Source organism: Leptonotus elevatus, chromosome 12 (assembly GCF_054856555.1).
Source record: "Leptonotus elevatus isolate MCC_2025b chromosome 12, RoL_Lele_1.0, whole genome shotgun sequence".
In the NCBI taxonomy this organism is placed as follows: domain Eukaryota; kingdom Metazoa; phylum Chordata; class Actinopteri; order Syngnathiformes; family Syngnathidae; genus Leptonotus; species Leptonotus elevatus.
The window spans coordinates 7,063,882-7,083,455 of record NC_141250.1 but is presented as its reverse complement, the minus strand read 5'-3'; the positions used below and the strand labels follow the sequence as shown (position 1 = coordinate 7,083,455).

General features: G+C 39.7%; 1 long non-coding RNA gene across 5 annotated transcripts in view; it reads left to right on the top strand.

The window, feature by feature from the left end:
* Positions 1-19,574, top strand: part of LOC147164389 (uncharacterized) — a 69,107-nt gene that overhangs the window by 32,394 nt on the left and 17,139 nt on the right. For 2 of the 5 annotated variants that reach the window (XR_015096698.1, XR_015096699.1), the window contains exons 3-6: positions 14,464-14,504; positions 14,576-14,639; positions 15,591-15,797; positions 15,868-16,570. This is a non-coding gene — a long non-coding RNA (uncharacterized LOC147164389). Of the gene's footprint in view, positions 1-14,463; positions 14,505-14,575; positions 14,640-15,590; positions 15,798-15,867; positions 16,571-19,574 lie in introns of those variants that run through there. The other 3 variants (XR_015096696.1, XR_015096697.1, XR_015096695.1) reach the window with 2 other exon arrangements.

Here is a 19,574-nt window from a genome sequence, read left to right as displayed (position 1 = left end):
AACTTAAAGTAAAGAACATTTGTAATTTTGTGATGGTTTTGTGATTTAAAATTAAATTATGGTTGTAATTTGTCAAAACTGTTACCCTCACAGTACAGGCAGTAATTTAAATAGCAATGAAATTATGTAAATAGTATTTTTTGGGGGGCGGCGGGGCACAATGGCTGACTGGTTAGCACGTCCGCCTCCCAGTGCAGAGGACGTGAGATCGGGTCCAGGCTTCGGCCTTCCTGGGTAGAGTTTGCATGTTCTCCCCGTGCCTGCGTGGGTTTTCTCCGGGTACTCCGGTTTAACTCCCACATTCCAAAGACATGCATGGCAGGTTAATTGAACACCCCAAATTGTCCATAGGTGTGATTGTGAGTGTGGATGGTTGTTCGTCTCTGTGTGCCCTGCGATTGGCTGGCAACCAGTTCAGGGTTTACCCCGCCTACTGCCCGTAGCCAGCTGGGATAGTCTCCAGCGCGACCCTTAAGAGGACAAGCAGTTAAGAAAATGGACGGGTGGATACATTTTATTTATCATATTTTTGTATTGTGAAATACTCACTTTAGGTTGCTAATCAGTAAAACATAAAAATAATAATAATAATGTGTGATTGATGGCCAGTCTAACCTACAACAGCCTGATCAGCAATCATTTATTTTTTATTTTTTTATTATGATTATTGTATTTATTTATGTATTTATTTATTTAGTTACATTGTATAATGTGGTATGAATCTGTAAAATAGGTTATATATGTATTTATATTAATAACGAGGGTTACTGCAGTAGACTAGACTAGCACACAGGACATACGCTTAACACAAGCAAAAAAAAAAAAAAAAAAAGCTTACGTCTTAATACCACAAAACTGCAATCAATCGCCACCAAAATGGATGTGGACATCTCGCCTCGTGCCCACATCAACCTCTGAATATACAGTAACAGAACGATCGCCACACTATTTTGCATTTCATGGATGAAGCTTCTGTAGTGAGTGCCTCCTATGGAGAAAAAAATGCTTATTATACAATTAAATTATATCATAAAATATTATATCATAAATTTGGAAATAGTGCGATCATAATATTTTCAGTGGGTGAAGTGAGCATTAGTAGAGCTGTCAACATGAATTTTGGTGCCGATCGATTGCAGTTCTTAGATATTAGGCGATGTTAAGTTTCTTACATTACACATTAGACTCCTGGCACAATCAAAGTAGGGCAAGTGAGGAGGGACATACATACAAACCACAGGAGCCACAAATACTTTGGACATCTACAATGAAGATCGACTTTCTTTTCCTTTTATTTCTGCTCAGGCACTGCCTTGAGCCAGGTGGCCTGATCTGAGCGATATGATCCCTCCCATACATTTCACGTGCCCTTCTTAAGGCTGAGGTCTGGGGATGGGTCTGCCTCAAAAAGAACTAGAAGCGTAGGGAGGGTGCCTTGCTCAAGGGAAACTCAACAGTAGTCACAAAGCAGAGTAGCATCTCCCCAAGTTGCTATTTTGTGACCGTGCCCCAATTTATCAGAATAAAACCGGTAACTCCACTTAACATCGTTAAATTATTTTTCTCTATCATAACAGAGAAACACTCTGTAAAATAGTTCAAATGCATATGGACATTACAAGGTTTTTTTCTGCTTTAAATCTACGTCTGATTAATTCATCCTAACTTCAGACAGTTTTCCTCATGTCTTCCAACAATCTCAGCTCAGAAGTGAATTGTTGGATGCTGGTGGAAAAAGACACAAGCTTTGACATTTGAGGTTCCATTGTTAGTCTAAACATTACAACGCTCTTTGAACATTCTAATATAACGTAAAATGTGAAAATGACACACTCACTCTTTAATTGTAAGTGACGAACATACGGTAGGCCTAGCAGCTAGCCAGTAGGAAGCTAGCGGTTAGCATGAGAAGCTAACTGTAGCGATCCACATCTTCACTCATTGCTTCTTCTTGTTTGTCGCAAATGCAAGACACCAGAGGAGTCTGTGAAGGAGATATATTTTTGTCTGTCTGGAAGCACTCAACGTGACTAACAGAACAAAATCTGTGACATCCTTCCATACATCCTTTTTATGTCGCGCTCCTCATTGAGGTCTTTGTTGAGTCGGAGTAGATCCCAGCGTTACACATTGGACTCGTCACCTGCCAGTCACATGACATTCAACATGTTCTGCCCCAAGTTTTGGTTGATGTCCAAATTTTGCAAGTTTTTAGCTGTTTTAAGATTGAGGTTTCTTACTTCCTATGGTGTACCACAAAGATTTTCTTTCTCCGCTGCCACAAGTGTGTTTTCGTATAAGGCAAAAACACAACTCTGCCTTGTCAGACAACAGGTTAATGGGGCAAAACAACTCAATTAAATAAGTCAACAGTTTGTGGTTCCCATCATTAGCAGCATTGCCACGCAGGCCGGAATATTGCACATTCCAGACTGAAAACAGGCCATCTGGTTGCCGAGTACACAGAACGCCTCTTTCATATTACGTGTTTATTATTTTTGTTAGATCGATGCTGTTAATATCGGCCTTTCAGGATGACAGATTAGCATCCAGTTATAATCAGCGCCATTAGAAGATAAATATCAGTAATTCAATCATGCCAGCAATTTCTTTCACAATAATGCGATTTGCGAATGTAAGCGATTAAGTCATTAGCCTTACATCTGTAACGATTACAATCAATGCATTTGATTGTCTTTAAGATTGTGCTGCTACACTTTGGTCATCTGCATTTATTTTCTTTTTTTGCTGTTGTTGTATGACCGCCGCATGCCCTCAAGGAATTTTACGTTGCAAGTGTACAACGTTATATAAAGAATAAAGAATAAAGATAAGCTTAGCTCCTTCCTTCTCAAGGATTTCTTTGTTTCTCAAAGAACACTAGCGTTTTTGGGCATCTCCTCATTTCAATATTTTAGCGCTCTCCAATTTTATTTACAAAGTAATTTGTCGGTTAGTGTTAATTTACTAAATGCAACATAAAAGAAGCCCAGTGGTGTGCATGTGTGTGAGAGAAAAAAAACATTCAAGAGGAAAGTCGTAAAAACAGCAGAGAATCAGGCAAAATTGCTTCCATGTGTTTGCAGCTGGCAGCGCTAAAGGAAGCGGAGCGCTGCCTAAACGCAGCTGACCCACCGAGACGGGGCCAATTCACTTTGAAAGGCCCCGGCTCGCTAATGAAGGCCTAATTTTTATTGCCACTCCGTCGGCTTCAAAGCGACGTGGCTTGCCAAACATAATTTCACTCGAGGTATTTTCAGGTGCACTGCAAATAGTTCATAAATAATTTCCCCATTAGTCCAGCCAATGCGCTTTCTGGGGTGAAGGCTTTGTCCATTTAGTTCTTCCAGCTCCTCTACCCACAGCTTGTAACATCGCAAGGCACTATCCTGCATCCCTTCACTCGCCCTGCATCCGTGTTAGCCCTCTAAACCTTATTCCCACCATTTTAAGTAGTCATGGATCACTTAGTGGCCCTGGGAGTTCTCAGCCGAGGTGAGGAAAGTCGGTGTCAGTTGTGAGGCGACACCATTACAGGATTAGAGATTTTCAAAAACAAATCCAAGCAGAGGTCTGGACGTTGTCAGCTTCAAATGGCGTGAACACTTACTTGTACTTGCTCTATACAGTATACGCAATCATGATATGATTTTTGTAGTATTATTATAGTTATATTTCTGCTTTTATGTTTGAACACCATCTTTTCCCAGGTGCTAGTCGATGTCCTGGGACAAACCGGAACTGGCTCTTTTGAAAGAATTAATTGTATATTATAGGCACTGTTATTTTTTAAAGTAGAAGTCAACCTTAAACTTTTCTTGTCAATAATATGTTATATGGGACCTCACTAGTCTAAACACGACATTCTGATTAATATCACATGTGGAACAAGAGTTTTGAAGGAAAATCATCTTCTTTTTTTTTTACCTATCTCAGGGGGCGGCCATTTTGCCACTTGCTGTCGACTGAAGATGACATCAATGTTGCTCAGGGATAAAAATGGCTGGATTTTGCTGCTTAACTTATATTCCACTAATGCAATATTAACCAGAATACCATATTTAGACCAGTGAGGCTGCATAGAACATATTATTGTCAAAATATTGAGGGGGGGGGGGTACCTGTCCTTGTTGTTCTATTCCGTGGTCCTGCTGCTACTGATATGAATATTTTAAGGCTAGCGAGACTCGTGCTAGCTCAAACTAGCGGCATGAGTCTCACCCCGATTGATGCCGTTATCTAGTCAAGTGTATGTCAATCGCATTTTTACTGCCATCTTCACAACATCCTGAGTTGTTTCCGAGATGTCAAACCCGGAAATGGACTTTCAAACAATTTTTGGCAGCCAGTTTTTAGTGACTTATAACTACGCCAAAAGGTAAAAAATTTGTTTTTACAGACTCATGCCACGGCTCCACCTCTGGTCAACATGGTATCAATAGCCCCAGAGTAAATTCAGTTGAGTACATTTTACTTCCTACTGTATGTTAGTGAGTATGTCGCAAATGTCAGCCGGAATCTTCGTAAATCCAAGATTTGGTCTCCTTTTGTATTTAAGCAAACATTAGGAGTTGCATAGCTCAGGTGGTAGAGTGGAGTCTCCCCTTGTGTAACTTTTTTTTATTTATTAATAAAAATATATATATTTGTCAAATGTAGCCAAAATCTCTCCTTGCGAAATTAATTTTGAGTTTTGAAGTGAAAAATCTTTAATATTTTTTTTTCATGGCATAGTAAATTCTCTCCACACTAAAAATACAACGGTGTGGGGCATAGAGTTGCTCCCCAAAATGAGCTAATTTCAGCTTTGTACAACTTTAGAGTCAATGTTTTGTTTTTGTTTTTCTGAAAATTCGAGTTGAATTCCCGATTGTACAACCATGGCATTCAACTGGAAAGATTTGATTGCAGGAAAACAAGATCACAGTAGAGCTTGTGGAGCCTTAATTCAGGTGGATGCAATGGAATGTTGTAGTGTAGCAAGGCACTAAGTGATGCTCGATGAACACCGTGGACCTTCATAATGCCTGCGTTGTAGACCAAATGTACTGTACATCTCATGAAGCAAAAATAGCAAGATGATCGCTCATTAATCACTCGACCCACCTCCCCACCCCTTCCATAATAACCCACATTTCTCCACCTTTTTACATTTCAATGTTGCGATTGTTCTGTAATTGTCTTTCCTCCCCTACAGCACACTGCCTCCTTTGAAGCAGGGAAAATGGAACACTTTTTTTTTTCTTGAGGGGGCCGCTTTTTTCCTTTTTCTTTTTTTTTTTTTGCAATAAACTGAGCTGGTGTCATTGTACACACAACATGTTTATTGGGCAAACAGGCCATAAATCACAGCAGGGATTACCCAATACTCCTCCGCTTGTATCCACGTGGTAAGTGCGCCCAGCCATTATGAACCACTATACTTCTTCTTTTGTGGTGCTGATGTCATTATTTTACAGTGTGATAAGATTATTAGATGTATTAAGGGGCGGACCTGCAGAAGAGCTCCTGCCATAATAGATATGTACTATTCATAACACAAAGAAAGGGATATTGCTGGTACTATTGCTGGTACTGTGTATGCTTCTACACAAGGGGTCACCAATCTTTGTACAACTGGTACTACTAATTGGGCACTGATTAATGAAAATGGTTTGGAGATATACACTGTAATAAGTATGCTCAAAATATTTGGAGGTAAATCTAAATCATCTCACCATCATCCATAAACGCACTCCAATAATTACTTTTTTTTTTATTGTGTTGTCATTGGTGACTCCTGTTCTTAGTGACATTGCAACTCTCAATCAGATAATTAGATATTATCAGTTGAAAGTTCATCAAATTATTTTTTCTCTCTATAGAAGCTGAATAATTCTTAACAGTTTGTAAAGTCCTTTAAACTAGGGGTGGGAATCTATGAATGTCTCACGATTCGATTCGATTCCGATTTTTGAGTGTGCAATTCGATTCAGAATCAATTTCCGATTAAGAATGATTTTTGAAAAAAAAAAAAGAATGATTTTTGATTTAAAATTATTTGATTGACAATGAGTAATCGTAATGATCTACTCCAGTCTGACTCACTAATGCTAATTAGTGCTCTACTCGCGGCACTTTTATCACTCAAAAGAACGGCTCCACGCTGCAAAAAAAAACAACCTTTATTGGAATAACTTGATCGTGACTTTTTCCTTCTACTCTCAAATGTGGCTACAACTTAACAGTGTATCAGACCGCGTGGAACCACACACTGCCCCTAAATGACCAAGTCAGGTACAAAATGAACAGCGCTCCCAATAAAGGCACACACATACAAAGGGAAGACGGTATAAAATAATTTAAATAAAATTGATTTTGGGACATTTAAAATCGATTCTGAATCGTACTAAATGAGAATCGCGATTCTTATGAGAATCGATTTTTTGGGCACAACCCTAATTTAAACACATTCATATAATTTATTCCACATTATTGATCGAGCTAAACTTGAAAGGGAACGTATATATAATACTTTCCTGGTAAATAACTTAAAAAGAAGAAGTTTAGTTCAGGAGCAACATTTTTGTTTGTCCAGAGTTAGACGATAGCGGCAGTTCCATTATACTGGAAAGACCTCGTTCACATCCTTTGAAGTTGTTACATTCCTATTGATAATTCTTCAAAATAATTTACAGTACCTTCTTCTTTCTAATCATAACTTAGAGTGGAACACACACGTTCTCTGTCAATGAATACAAAATGTGTCCTACCCAAAAGCACATGAAAAATGACACGTTTTAGGAGGAGGCATTTACAGTAATGTACATCCTTAAGTCATCTGTCATGGAATCACGCGGCTAAATGATGACACTGTGTTTCTTCCCACTTCTCACCTCGCCATCATGTTTATCTTTGTCCGGCTGCTGTTTGGGATCCGAGCTGCAAAACAAGACAGATGCGTCTCATGATTCATGGCTACAGCCGCTCTAATTCCCTAACACACACAAACCCTCATTAATGACTTGTTATTGAACGAAAGGGAGCCCTCGGTATCTGTTAAACAAACACGGGCCCTCTTAATGAGCTCCATCTCGAAAAGCAACATGCTTGGTTCTCTGCCTGCCAAGGCGCTGTCCCTAAAGCTGGAACTTTAAGGACACATTTCTAAAAGGATCTGTTGTAGAAGCCGTGACATTATTCCCTTTCTGTTGTCGGGTCAAGAGTTGTACTTTTGATTGATGAAAATGTGTTCGGAATGGCTCTCAGTGCTCTGGATCCCAGAGCCAATTCCACTGACTCAGAACAGGAAATGAGAGCTTTAGGGGTAAGGAGTCGGGCGGTGTGTTCACATGGTGGGTCGCAGACACATTGCACACCTAAAGCAGATGTGAGGGGGAAAGGCTCCAATGATAATAATCAATGGATCACAAAAAAACAAGACACTTGCCAAGAGCTGAATTGTCTTCGTCGCTATCACCTTCTTTTTTTTCCTTTTTTTTTTTGCAATAAATTTCTTTGAACCCAACACAAAATGTTTGAAATCTTAAATGTCCAAAAATCATTTTGTATGCTCCGAATGGTCATAAAGCAGGTCAGATACCCTGAATGTGGTTGCATTTTGTTAATTTAATGTCTTCAACTTGATTGAAGAGATCATAAAAAAAAAAAAAAAAGATCCTAAATGTCTTCAATTTGTCTATCTCACATGGAAAACCTAGTGAACCCAATGAGGACATTTCAAGTAGTCTTTAAGATAACCCTCCCAAGCAGAGGCGGTTATTAGATAGCTGGGCCGCAATTAATCCAACGGAGCGGCACAATACTGATCCCCATCAAACGATTTCCAGACCCCCACCCACTCACATTCTCCACTAACACTTTCTAATCATAAATAATCACACACAAAAAAAGACACTCAATTAGATTAGTCTCCCAAGTCGGGGCTTTATAAGGGGGAAGACATTCCTCTGGCCCATTGCTAACTATTAAGCTAAAGCGTAATTGCTCTCTGGTGGCTTCATATCAGTTGCGAGCTCGGGTTTTTTTAACGGGCCTTATTAGGCGATTTTCAAAGCGCCGCTGATTGAGCGTATTGAATTTAGACTGACGACTCAACGAGGGAAGATTGAAATCGTCCATAGTCGCTATATGGAGATTAGATTGGCTGTGTTTTGATTAGCCGGGAACATGTTGTGAAATAATGATGTCTGGAGTTTGTGCCCGGAGTTTGCCAAATTTGAAGGCGGCAAAGTTTCCGAACGCTTATGATGTTTCTGCATTTGATATAATCGACAATTTGCATGTTAAGTCCCTATTAGTGAGCAGCGCTGCATGAGCCATAGCTCCTCCTAAAACATATTTTCTTCCTCTCATTGAATTCTATTTCACTTTTTTAGTATTCTTTCTAATCACAGTAAACAATATGCATTAAAAAATCTGAAACAGGTCTCATGAAATTAGTGCATCCCTTGAAATTAGCGCACTAGAGCTGTAACGCAACGCAATAGTAAACAAAAAGATGTGAGACCAAGTGTCAAACTTTTCACTCTTGTCCTGACAGCCACTGTTATTGCTCTGGTATTACTTCATCCTCCCATTCCGTGTCACTGGCATTCATACAGAACAACAGACACATTGACTTTTTCAGGCAGTGTAACATTTGCTCCTGGATTGTATTCTGTATTCTCTGATGATAAGGAGGATCAGCCAGACCTGCCGGTGTTTACCATGTTGTTCCTCCTACTTACCATCAGAACCCCCTTGGGACAGTCCACTCAGGGAAATTATAACCATGACGTGAGGGGACCTATGACATCATGTCACCAGATAAAAGGAGAGACGGGAGTCGCTCGAGAAGACGGGAAGGATTTTTATTGTCCTGAAAGGGAATCAAGGAATCATTGATTCCTCTCTCCCGACCTCCCAGATTTGTGTCTCTTCGTATGCCAGCCCATATTACTGCACACAGGTTTTTCTTTCTGCCAGTGCAAGAAATTGCATTGACCCCTTCTATCTATTGCTTCCATATGCAGGCAGTTATCTCTCTTGCGAATGGAAATGAGAGCTGAAATTGCAACAAATGGGGCCAATGCCACTGAATGCAGATGTCCCAGGACCAAAGTGCACATGCCCGATTAAATTAACTTTAACCCCCTCCGCCGACAGAACAGACATCTCTTTTACAAACGGCCCCCACGCCGGCAATTCGTTTTGAGAACAACTGTACGTCCGCACATGGTAAATAAGAAGCGATGGCATCAAGCACCTGGCTTGAGCACAGTTCGGTGTTAACCAAGTGGAAGCGCCCCAGGGCCTCGCTTTCCCTTTCCAGAGCACGGCCCAGTGTGGCCTTGTGCTCTCATTCCCTCTCTTATCCTTTTTGGGGGAAATTGGCTGAACACCTGTTTCTGAGGGTTGCGCCAGATAGAGGACTGTGACAAGGCACCGAGGGCAGGGCAGTGGGGGCGCTTTCTGAGAGGCTACAGGTGCTTCCTCCTCTGTGAGTCTCTGGGAAAGACTAAGCCTTAATAATGTATGCAAATGGGGCAAACCTTGATCAAGTTTCTATCTGCACCTCCCCCCTTGAATAATAAGAAAACCTTATAAAAGTAGCCTGACAGGTAATTTACTAAATTGCTTAAATGTAGCTGAGAGCCTGGAGTGTTAATATGCTTCCATTCAGCGCAGGCAGAGGTCAGCGTCGGCTCTGATGATCCCATCCCACACGTTGCCCTTTAGGGTTGTTCTGTAACAGTCGTTGCATCTGAACACGTTTCACACAATATATATATTTTTTTTTTTTGCGTGAGATTCACTTTTGTTGGCTTCTTCTTCGCCCTCCTTCAGGGACCCCCACCCCCATGCTACGGCTAATGAGTGTTTTCCGAGCTCAGTCCCTCATCGATCTTAAAAGGCAGAATATGCCCCTGTTCTTTCTCTACTTCTCGCAACCCGTCCACCACCAAATCCACGCCATCGCTTAAGAAATTACATAGGCGCAGAAGGCACGCAGAATTAGAACATACAGGTGCTAACTTATTTGTCCATGTCTGTTCTTTGCTTGGGCGCTAATGAAGAGCAGGTGAGTGGCTGTTGCTTTAATCAAGTGGTGAGAGGGCAGCGCGTAGATTTGCAGCTTGTTGAAAGGCCCGTCGTACACATGGGCTTCATTAGGGGGTTAGAAGCAAATCAGTCAGGAACAATTGTTTTCCCACTCCTGCCGGAATACTTTTCTCTCCCCATGTCTCACACATGCTGACGGATTCCTGAGTGTCAGTTTCGGAGAAGAGCCGAAGATCTTTGTTATGTTGCTAAATCCAAACTCCAGACTTGAAAAATCTAAATACAGCGGGGCAAAGTTATTTAGTTCAGGACTTTGGGCGGTGTGTTTGGGATCATTGCCATGCTGGAAGACCCAGCCACTAATGGAAGGAGGTTATTGCTCAAAATGTCACGATACATGGCCCCATTCATTCTTAACATGGATCAGTTGTTCGATCCCCTTTTGCAGAAAAACTACCTCCATGCCTTAGATTTTCCCAATCCTCTTCTGGATTATCTATATGATGTCTGGCAAATTTCAGATGGGCCCGGGACGTGAATTGTCCTAAGCAGGGGGGGATACGTGCGGCACTGCAAGATTTGGCGGCGTAGTGTGTTAACTGATGGTAACCTTTGTTACTTTGGTCCTAGCTCTCTGTAGGTCATCCGCAAGGTCCCCGGGACACTTGCATGATTATTTTGATCCCACATGCTGAGATCTTGTACAAAGCCCCAAACCAGTCCTTGCTTGTTTGTAGGTGACCCAATACTTGTTTTCTACCATAATTTAAAAATCTTACAATGTGATTTCCTGTTTTTTGTTTCATATTGTGTGTGTAACAATTAAAGTAAACCTGTGATGAAAATTTCAGACCTCTGTTATCATTTTAATTGGCGAACTTGCACAATCCGTACTTTTTTGCCCAACTGTATGCTAGTGAATTTCTTCACTTCAACATTGTCAAAGCTTACAAATACTCTTCATGAGTGTATGCCTTATACCAGGGGTAGACAAACTCGGTCGTCAAAGGCCGGAGTCCTGCAGGTTTTGGAGGTCTCCCTCTTCCAACACAAGATTATTCCAGTCAACAGGATCGTTATCAGGTTTATGCAGAGCTTGCTGATGAACTGTTCATATATCAGCTGTGTTGGAGAAGGGAAACATCTCAAACCTGCAGGACTACGGCCCTCGAGGACCGAGTTTGACCACCCCTGCCTTATACAGTAGTTTGTTGATGTCATGTCTTTCTCTTAGCATACGCGATTAGCAACATTTTTACATGATATCTTGTCATAATGTTAATGAAGATGACAGTTTTGTTTTGTTTATTTTCAAAAAGTACCCCTATAAATTTGCACAAAACCTGCTGATCAGGATTTACATTGAACCTCCATTTATTCTGTGGGATGTGTTCCAGACCCACACAATAAAGCAAGACCTTACTCTTATTATTATAGAGTATAGTTTTATTGTTTTCTCTTTAATTAACTTATCAGAAAAAACATTTAAAGTATATTTACTGTAAAACCGGCCAAAAGAAAATTAAACATTGTATGAATAAGCACCAACATTTTCAACCAAACCATATATTAGCAATTAGCAAAAGTTCATTATCTTAATGCTAACATATAAAGTAAAACAATATGGCTAGCGGAAATGAGCATGTAATTCAAAATTTTAAAACAACTTATGACAAATTATGTTGCTCATTTAGTGATTCATACACCATTAATGTGGCACATTTAGCCATTTTTTTTCCTCTTTATGCGGACATCACACTTAACTGAAATGTGCATCTCAAGCAAAAAAATCGAGCCTTAGTCATGCATGATGTCACCTTAGCGTACCTCATGAGCCCTCAGATCATTCATTATCGAGGGAATAACCTCAAATATTTGTTAGTGTTTTGGAAAGATTTTATCAAATCAGTAAAGGAACAGATTCATCACAAAAGTATGACCATTTCTATTTTGATGAATAGTTTTGCCCATGTTTTAGGTATAAGTGAACAACTTGAAACAAGCGTCACGGCACAAAATATACTTAAAGTGACTACTTGACAAATCCTGCTAACAAGCTGCGTCTCGCCGTGAATCAAGTTTTGACAAAAATGGGAGAAACAAAGAGAAACAAATAATGTTGCTTGGCTGCAAAGAACTGCGAGTGATGAATGGACCACTCGGGAGGTTTAAAAGCGCATTCACACAAATGATTCCAACAATTCAGACAAACGAGCAAATAACTTCATGTTAGCCTTGACAGGGATGTATGACGACGTCGGCGAGCTAACGTGCAGAGCCCCTCTCATTTCCAGTTTAAATGGAGTGATTCTTAGGAATTATGGCATTAGGGGAATACCAGGAAACTTAAGAAGTCTGCTTTTTCTTTTTTTTTTAAGTGAACATCTGTCTTTGTAACATCGCGATAACTCTGCAATGCTCGTAATTTCTTGACAAATAAATTGGACTCACAGATTTTGTTTGCAAGTGCATTCAATTAGTAGTTTTGTCAGACTATTGTGGCATTAAGTGGAGCAGGAGCAGAATAGTTTCTTTTTACTTTTCATTTATTTATATTTTTCTCTCTGTTGGTTCTTCACCTATTTTTCATCTCATTTTAACTCCCACAGCTTTAGTCCCACAGACGCATTTGCTTTCTTTACCTTAAAAAACAAAGATGTTGTTGTTTTTTTTCTGTATTCACAAGAGGGTCGCGCAAAGCAGCTTTGGCTTTTAGTTCTACTTACTTAAAAACCATATCCCAAAGTTGAACTTCCTGGAGGGAATTTGTTGCATTTTTGTGTGTATGAAGAGGGAGAATATTGTAGCATTCAGACGACAACCTAGTTTTATTTAGCAAGAGTAGCATTTCATCGAAAGATACTGCAAGTGGCTATCTTTGGATAAAATTACTAAGAATAATGTAGACTGGAGCGGAATTTCTGAAATGGAAAAGTAAAAACTTGAGGAGCAAAACAAAAAGAGAATAACAATTGATCAATTTGAAAATGATGTCCGTCACTAGTGGGCTTATTAAAACAATGTGTTGACAACCTGCTCCTGTCTTTATGGTACTGTTTTTAATTATGAGTTAACAATGGCTCAATTACATGTCTACCAACGCCGGCGATACTTCTCAAAAACAGAACCTAATGAAAGCCTAATTTTGTCATTTATCACCTCGTCACTTCCAGTCCCTCAAACGAGACTAAAGACTTTTTAAAATCACTTAGAAACTTCATACTATGAGTGTGTGCTAGTACAAATTTTCACTCACCACTTTTTGGAGTACAGCATTTTTGTGCAATCAAGCCTATAACAGCTGGTGAAATGTCAATATGCGAACAGCCACCAAAATGAAAGTGAAAGTGTAGAGTTACACACATAGTAATGGGGTAAAGGGTCTCTAAGTGACCCACGAGTTGGCCGTTTAGTGGAAGTCTTCTCCTCTGTTGCTAGTTCAGGTAAGTGGGGCTGTCTTCATGCCAGTGTGTTGGCCAGAACCCTACTTGATGCCAGACTCAAAAGAAGGATGCTAATAAATGTACATATGTTTTTGGGTCTAGGGTTGTTTTTTAGTTTGGGTTTTTTGTGTTCTTGTTTGCTTTTGGTTCCATTGTGGTCTGTTTTGTTGTGTTTTCCTAGACTCCCTTTATCTCGTTAAGTGTGATCTTGTCCACCTGTGCTAGTCCTCTAGTGTCAGCCAATCTGTGCCCCCAGCCATGTGTGTCTTGTCCAGGTGTCCCTTATTGTGTAATTAGTTAGTGTGTATTTAGGCCCTGTCCACAAGAAAGCCCGTTTCAATGTATTCGCACAAGTTTCTTACCGCTTGGGCAGTTCGTCCACACAACAGCGCCGTTTTGAACCGATCACGTTTGGAAACGGGCTCCAGAGTGGAAAGATTTTAAAACGCGCCCCAGCGCCATCATTGGAGGATATTCCTCCAATGATGGCGTAGTGGTCGCAGCTCGATGACGACGCATTTTCGTAGTTTGATGACGTATGCTCCAATTCTCGCGTCAACAATGGCGGATAGCCGTGTCGTAGCCGTTTTGCGTAACCTCCTCAGCTTTTACAGCAAAATATTTTGCGGGATGTTGTACTTGAATCACCCGCAAATATAATTTGTGAAGTCGGTGAATGCATTTTCACGTCACTGTAGTTGCTGCAGATTGATTTTTGCATGAAACTTAATAGATGATGCGTCACAACACTGACGAGATCGTATCAATCCTCATTAAGAGGCATAGTTTCCAATACGTCAGCTGCCGCCTCCCCTGCCATATGAAAGCAGGTGACAGGGAGGACTTACTGTCATGGCAGCTTGTCAGACTGGAAAAATAGTAAGCAGCAATAACAAGGAGTGTTTTTGGCCTGGTCACTGACAGCGAACAGGGAACAATTAAAGGCTGTTTTTTCTTTCTTTCTTTTTTTTCTTAGGCTGTTAAGTCTGCACCTGTAGTGGCACTCTCTGAAGCAAGGTCAGGCGTGGGAGCGTGAAGAGAACTTCTCTTTGACCTTTTAACCTGTCAACCCTTGCTTGTTTTCAAAGGGCAAAATAGCTGGAAGAGGAAGACATGGCTTTATGTGTGACAAAGACCGCGCATGGAGAGAGGGTATGTTGAGGCTTTTTTGGTCACAAAGAATGGAAATGTAATAAGTATGTAAGATATTAATGTATCTGATAAGATAGGCAGTAATAGTGCACTTCTACTTAACCTAAGAGCACTATCGCCAGGTGATTTTCACCTGGGCAAACATATTTGCATGATTTTCAATGTTAATTGAATGATCATTTTTATTGCAAGTGTTCTAGGTTTAAAGCGAAAATAGTCGTATTTTTTTCTTTCTACCCTCAATAGTCTAAACATTGTATTCTGATTAATATTGCGTTTGTGGAATATGAGTTGATCAGCAAAATCCACCCGTTTTTATCAATCTCAGGGTGCTGCTAATTTGCCATTACTGCCACTTGCTGTTGACTGAAAATGACATCACAGTGTGCCTATGGGTTTAGCGTGACAACGTCACATGACCAAACCCTGAAAAGAGGGGAGCTGTGACCGTCTTTACTTACCATCTGTGCTTTTGTTAAAAGCAAAAGAGGCAATAAAGACAACTGATGTGGCTAAAGTTCTTTATAATAATTTTAGTTACTTTTTATTGCTTTACTTTGCTTTTAACTATTGTTGGTGTACATAAATGAAAAGATTGCTGGTGGTAGCATTAGCATTAAATGTTAGCTACTGTGTATGTGTAGCTTCTTCATTGAAAAAAGGTCAAAGCAAAAACAATGTTATTTCTTCATAAAGAGTTTTTACTTGTTTATGTACTTACTGTGATTATGACTACATACCATTCTATTTATTTCAATGCGATGCATTTCTTCATTTTGCTAATTTTTCCGTTTGCGAATGGAGTCTATAATTGTATTAACTTCATAACTGTTATATTTCTGAATGAAATTTGATGGCATCCACCACTCACGATCAAATACAGCAAAATCACCACCACTTGGACCGACTTTTTGCTAGTCTAAAATCTACTTTTTGTCACCAAATTGCCAGATGCGGCAGGTGCGTGGCAGCTCAGTCCACCGGAGTGGCAAGCGAGGCATAGCACGGTATACCAAATTCACAAACACCTTAAACTACGGGGCGTGGATCAGTGATAGATTGGTCGTCTTGCAACCCAGACATTGTGGGTTCGATCCCACATCTAAGTATCCTTGATTAAGATGCTGAACCCCCAGTTGCTCTTGATGCTGCGTCAAGGTGAGTGGAATGTAAAGCGCTTTGAGGGCTCAGTTTCTTCTTAAACACATCACTTTATGTTATGACGCAGAGACACCGCATTGTCCTCATGGCGTTACCTGGAAATAATTGCGCCAAAAGAGCACCGCTCTGCCAGCCTCTCTCCTATTGGAGGAGCTTGCCTGATGTCATAGTGAAGCCGCTGTTATTTATGTTTCAATTTGAGGTACCTTGCCGTCACGTTTTCTTTCTGTGCTGCCCAGTAATGCTCCATTCTGTGGTCACCGCCCCTCACCACATACACAATGATGGGTTTGACCATAGTGTGTGTTTGACCATAGTGTGTTATCGCTAAGTGCAGTTTGATAAGGACAAAAATGACACAGTTTTTTTGTTGCGTTGTCAACTCATTCACTGCCATTGACGGCTATAGACGTCAAAAATTCATTTTTACGATTTCTATTAGTTAAACATTTTTCCACTTTTGCTAATGAGAATATGAAAACCTAGAATTTTTTTATTGTAAATTTAGAACAGATATAACATTTTGGATTAATCGTTAGTTAACTAGTGAAGTCAAGTGATTAATTACAATGAAAAAAATTTATCACCTGATGCCCCTAATTTAAAAAAAATTCAGAATAAGGGGCGTCAGACAATTAAAATTTTTTTTATCGTAATTAATCGCATGACTTCAATAGTTGACTCACGATTAATGACACATTTTATATCTGTTATAAATGTACAATAATTTTTTTTCCTAAGTTTTCATTAAAAAAATGAAATGAAGTAAAAAAAAAAAAAAGTTAAACTAACAAATAGTTGACATGATTTTTTTACGTTTATAGTCGTCAATGGCAATGAATGAGTTAATAAACTGTTCTGTAAAATGTGAATATAAAAGAGAATGCTTTGATGGTTTTATTAAATTAGGTTAATCTGAAAGTGACACACACTGTAGTAAATTTGTGTTGATGTGGGCCTTTAAGGGGCGTGGCCTCATGAGTGACATCAGAAGCCGACCTATGTGGTTAATTTAGTCTACCTGTTTCTTACGAGTGTTTTCATTTTGTATATGTGCGGTTGACTGTGTTGTTTTTGTGGCGCGTAAGTGCATTGGTGCCTGTCGCTCTTTTTTTATTTAATGTCAGCGTATCTGATACGAGCTCAACTTTTGGCTCGCAAATTGGGGCACTCGTAAGCCAATATGGCCTAAATGAAATGTCAAATACAACAAATGTGCATCAGGTGCAATGCATTGAAACGTTGACCTCATCAGACAAAGTTCACCAGCTCGACGTCTGCGCCGCTCCACTTCCTGTGGGTGCGACCGTGCTTCCCGTTTGGCCGATTGCCCACTACAGTCCTACGTTTGTGTGCGTGTGTCGCTGGCAGGCAGGCCGTAAAGCTGTCTTAACCGGAGCGGTGATTAATACACCCATCACTTTCTAAACGCTGCCTGCCTGCTCTGTTGCAGCCTTCAGGCCCGAGACGGTCAAGCAATGTTTGCTTTTCCCAGCGCGCCCTCCCCTTCAGTCCACGCTGGGTCAGTGGGAGAAAGAAGCATTCTTTAATTTGACAATTAGTCAGTGCACTCTTTTAGGGAGGGAAGGGGGTGGGGGGGAAGGATTGCCCTCATTAGCTGTAATTGTCTAATTGCCTTTCATCTCAATTGTGTGTAATTTTCACTTCACGGATTATACAAATACTATAAATGCACCTTTTGTGTTATTTGTGTATCCTGAAGGTGGGGAGAAGAAAACGGGCAAATTCTGCTGTCAGGTCTTGATGGAGAGAAGGGTTTATTTTTGAGTCCTCCCAAACAGGGCGGATGTCTCTCATGGCTGATTGTTTGTGAAGGGTGCATTCAAAAAGCGATCATGTCAACAGCATCCCTGTTAGGCTTCATCCAGAACCCGTTTCCTATTGGGGCCATTTGAGTCAAAACCCAACCAAGATAGAGGTATGGTATGTAAATGGATAAAAAGTTACCTAGATGATAGAATCAGTTGAAGATAACTCACAGGGTCCCCCAAGGATCCGTGCTGGTCCTAAATTATTCATACTGTATATTAATGATATCTGCTGTGTCTGTAAAGTTTGAAACCGATGACACAACTTTATATTGCTCAGGAGCACTGTGTAAAAATAATTAAACCTATTAAATGACTGGGTTGACACAAAGTTTAGAATCTTTGGCACTAGACCAAGGTGTCCAAACTACAGCCCGGGGGCCATTTGCGGCCCACTATCCGTTTTTCAGCGACCCGCGGCATATATTAAAAATGGCATTTGACACAGCCCGCAAGGCTAGTTAAAAGATACAAATGAAGCATTTATGACTAAAATAATAAGACAATTTCTCCTCAAAACACTGTGGAGAATGACAATAAAATACTTTCTGCTCTGTGTCAAGGTTCAATTTAAGAAGATATCACATTAATGAGCCTCAAGAAACTGTTTTGAAAATGGTCATCTTACTACAGTTGTTGTTTTGGTTCTGAATGTGGAGATGAGCTTCGACTGCTGCTCAGTGCAGGGCTGAATTAGGTCCAGTGGGATACAGAGGCCTTTGACCGCCCTAAAATCTTGAAAAATCCTTAACTTACTTCCCTGTCACCTTTAGCAGAAGGGTGTGATGTACTGTAGCAGTTTATCAAATTATCTAGAAAACATAAATAATATAATTGTTTGCTTGTTTTATCTTAGTGTGTTTAATGAATTAAAATCAGATAATTTTTAATTGGCCCTTGCATTCTTCCGTTTTTCTGTATGTGGCCCTCAAACAAAAAGGTTGGGACACCCCTGCACTAGACAAATTTAACATCAAGTCAAATTAATTGTTAACTCAATTAAAATCGAAAGAGTAAATTAAATAAAATTTCTTGGCATTGTAGCTGGAAATTTCTAAGAAAAATATCCAAAACTGTAGGTATATTTTATAAAACCCAAGATCTTCTGAATAAGAAATCCTACACATTATACTGTTCATTATTACTGACATACCTGACTTGCGTGGAGAAATGCGGTAATACATACAAAACTAATACACAGTCCATCTTTAAGCAAGAAAAATAACTATAAGCGTTATTAACCATTTCAATTACATAGAACCAACCAAGCCATTATTTATCTCAAGAAACACTCTCAAACTGTGCGACTTAGTCAAATTCAAAACCGCACAAATAATGTAAAGCATATAATAACCAACTTTGCCACAGTATCGAGAGGCTGCTTGAGATCAGAGAGGGTTGCTGTTATAAGTTAAGAGGCACAAGTCACTTTAAAAAAAAAAAAATCCAAGATGAGAATAAACAAAGCGAATGTGTGTTTCTGTAAAGGGTATTAATTTATGGAACAATTATGAAATGAAATTGAAAAAACTTGTAAATAACTCGGTGTGTTCAAAAAGAGGTTTAAAACTGTAGTGTTAGAAAAATATATAAATCAGGTATAAATATTGAGCATTAACGTATTTGTTTTTGATATAATATTGAAAATTATTGCCATGAGTAATATGGGGTAGGACTAGATACGTTCTTGTACATCTTCCAACTCCCTTTGAATGGACGTCTAAATTAAGACACATTTTGTGTTTTTAATTGTTAGGTTTAAGGAGACAATATGAGTAGAAGGGACAACATGGTGTACGGTCAAAAGATGAACTGTGATAAATTACTGTAAAGGTGTTACGGTTTAAAATAAGAATATTTTTAATACTGTTTTTAAAGCACTTGACTGTTTGCTGGTTTGTTCTTATTTGTGGAAATTTGTGTGAGGGAAAATAACAAGCGAGCC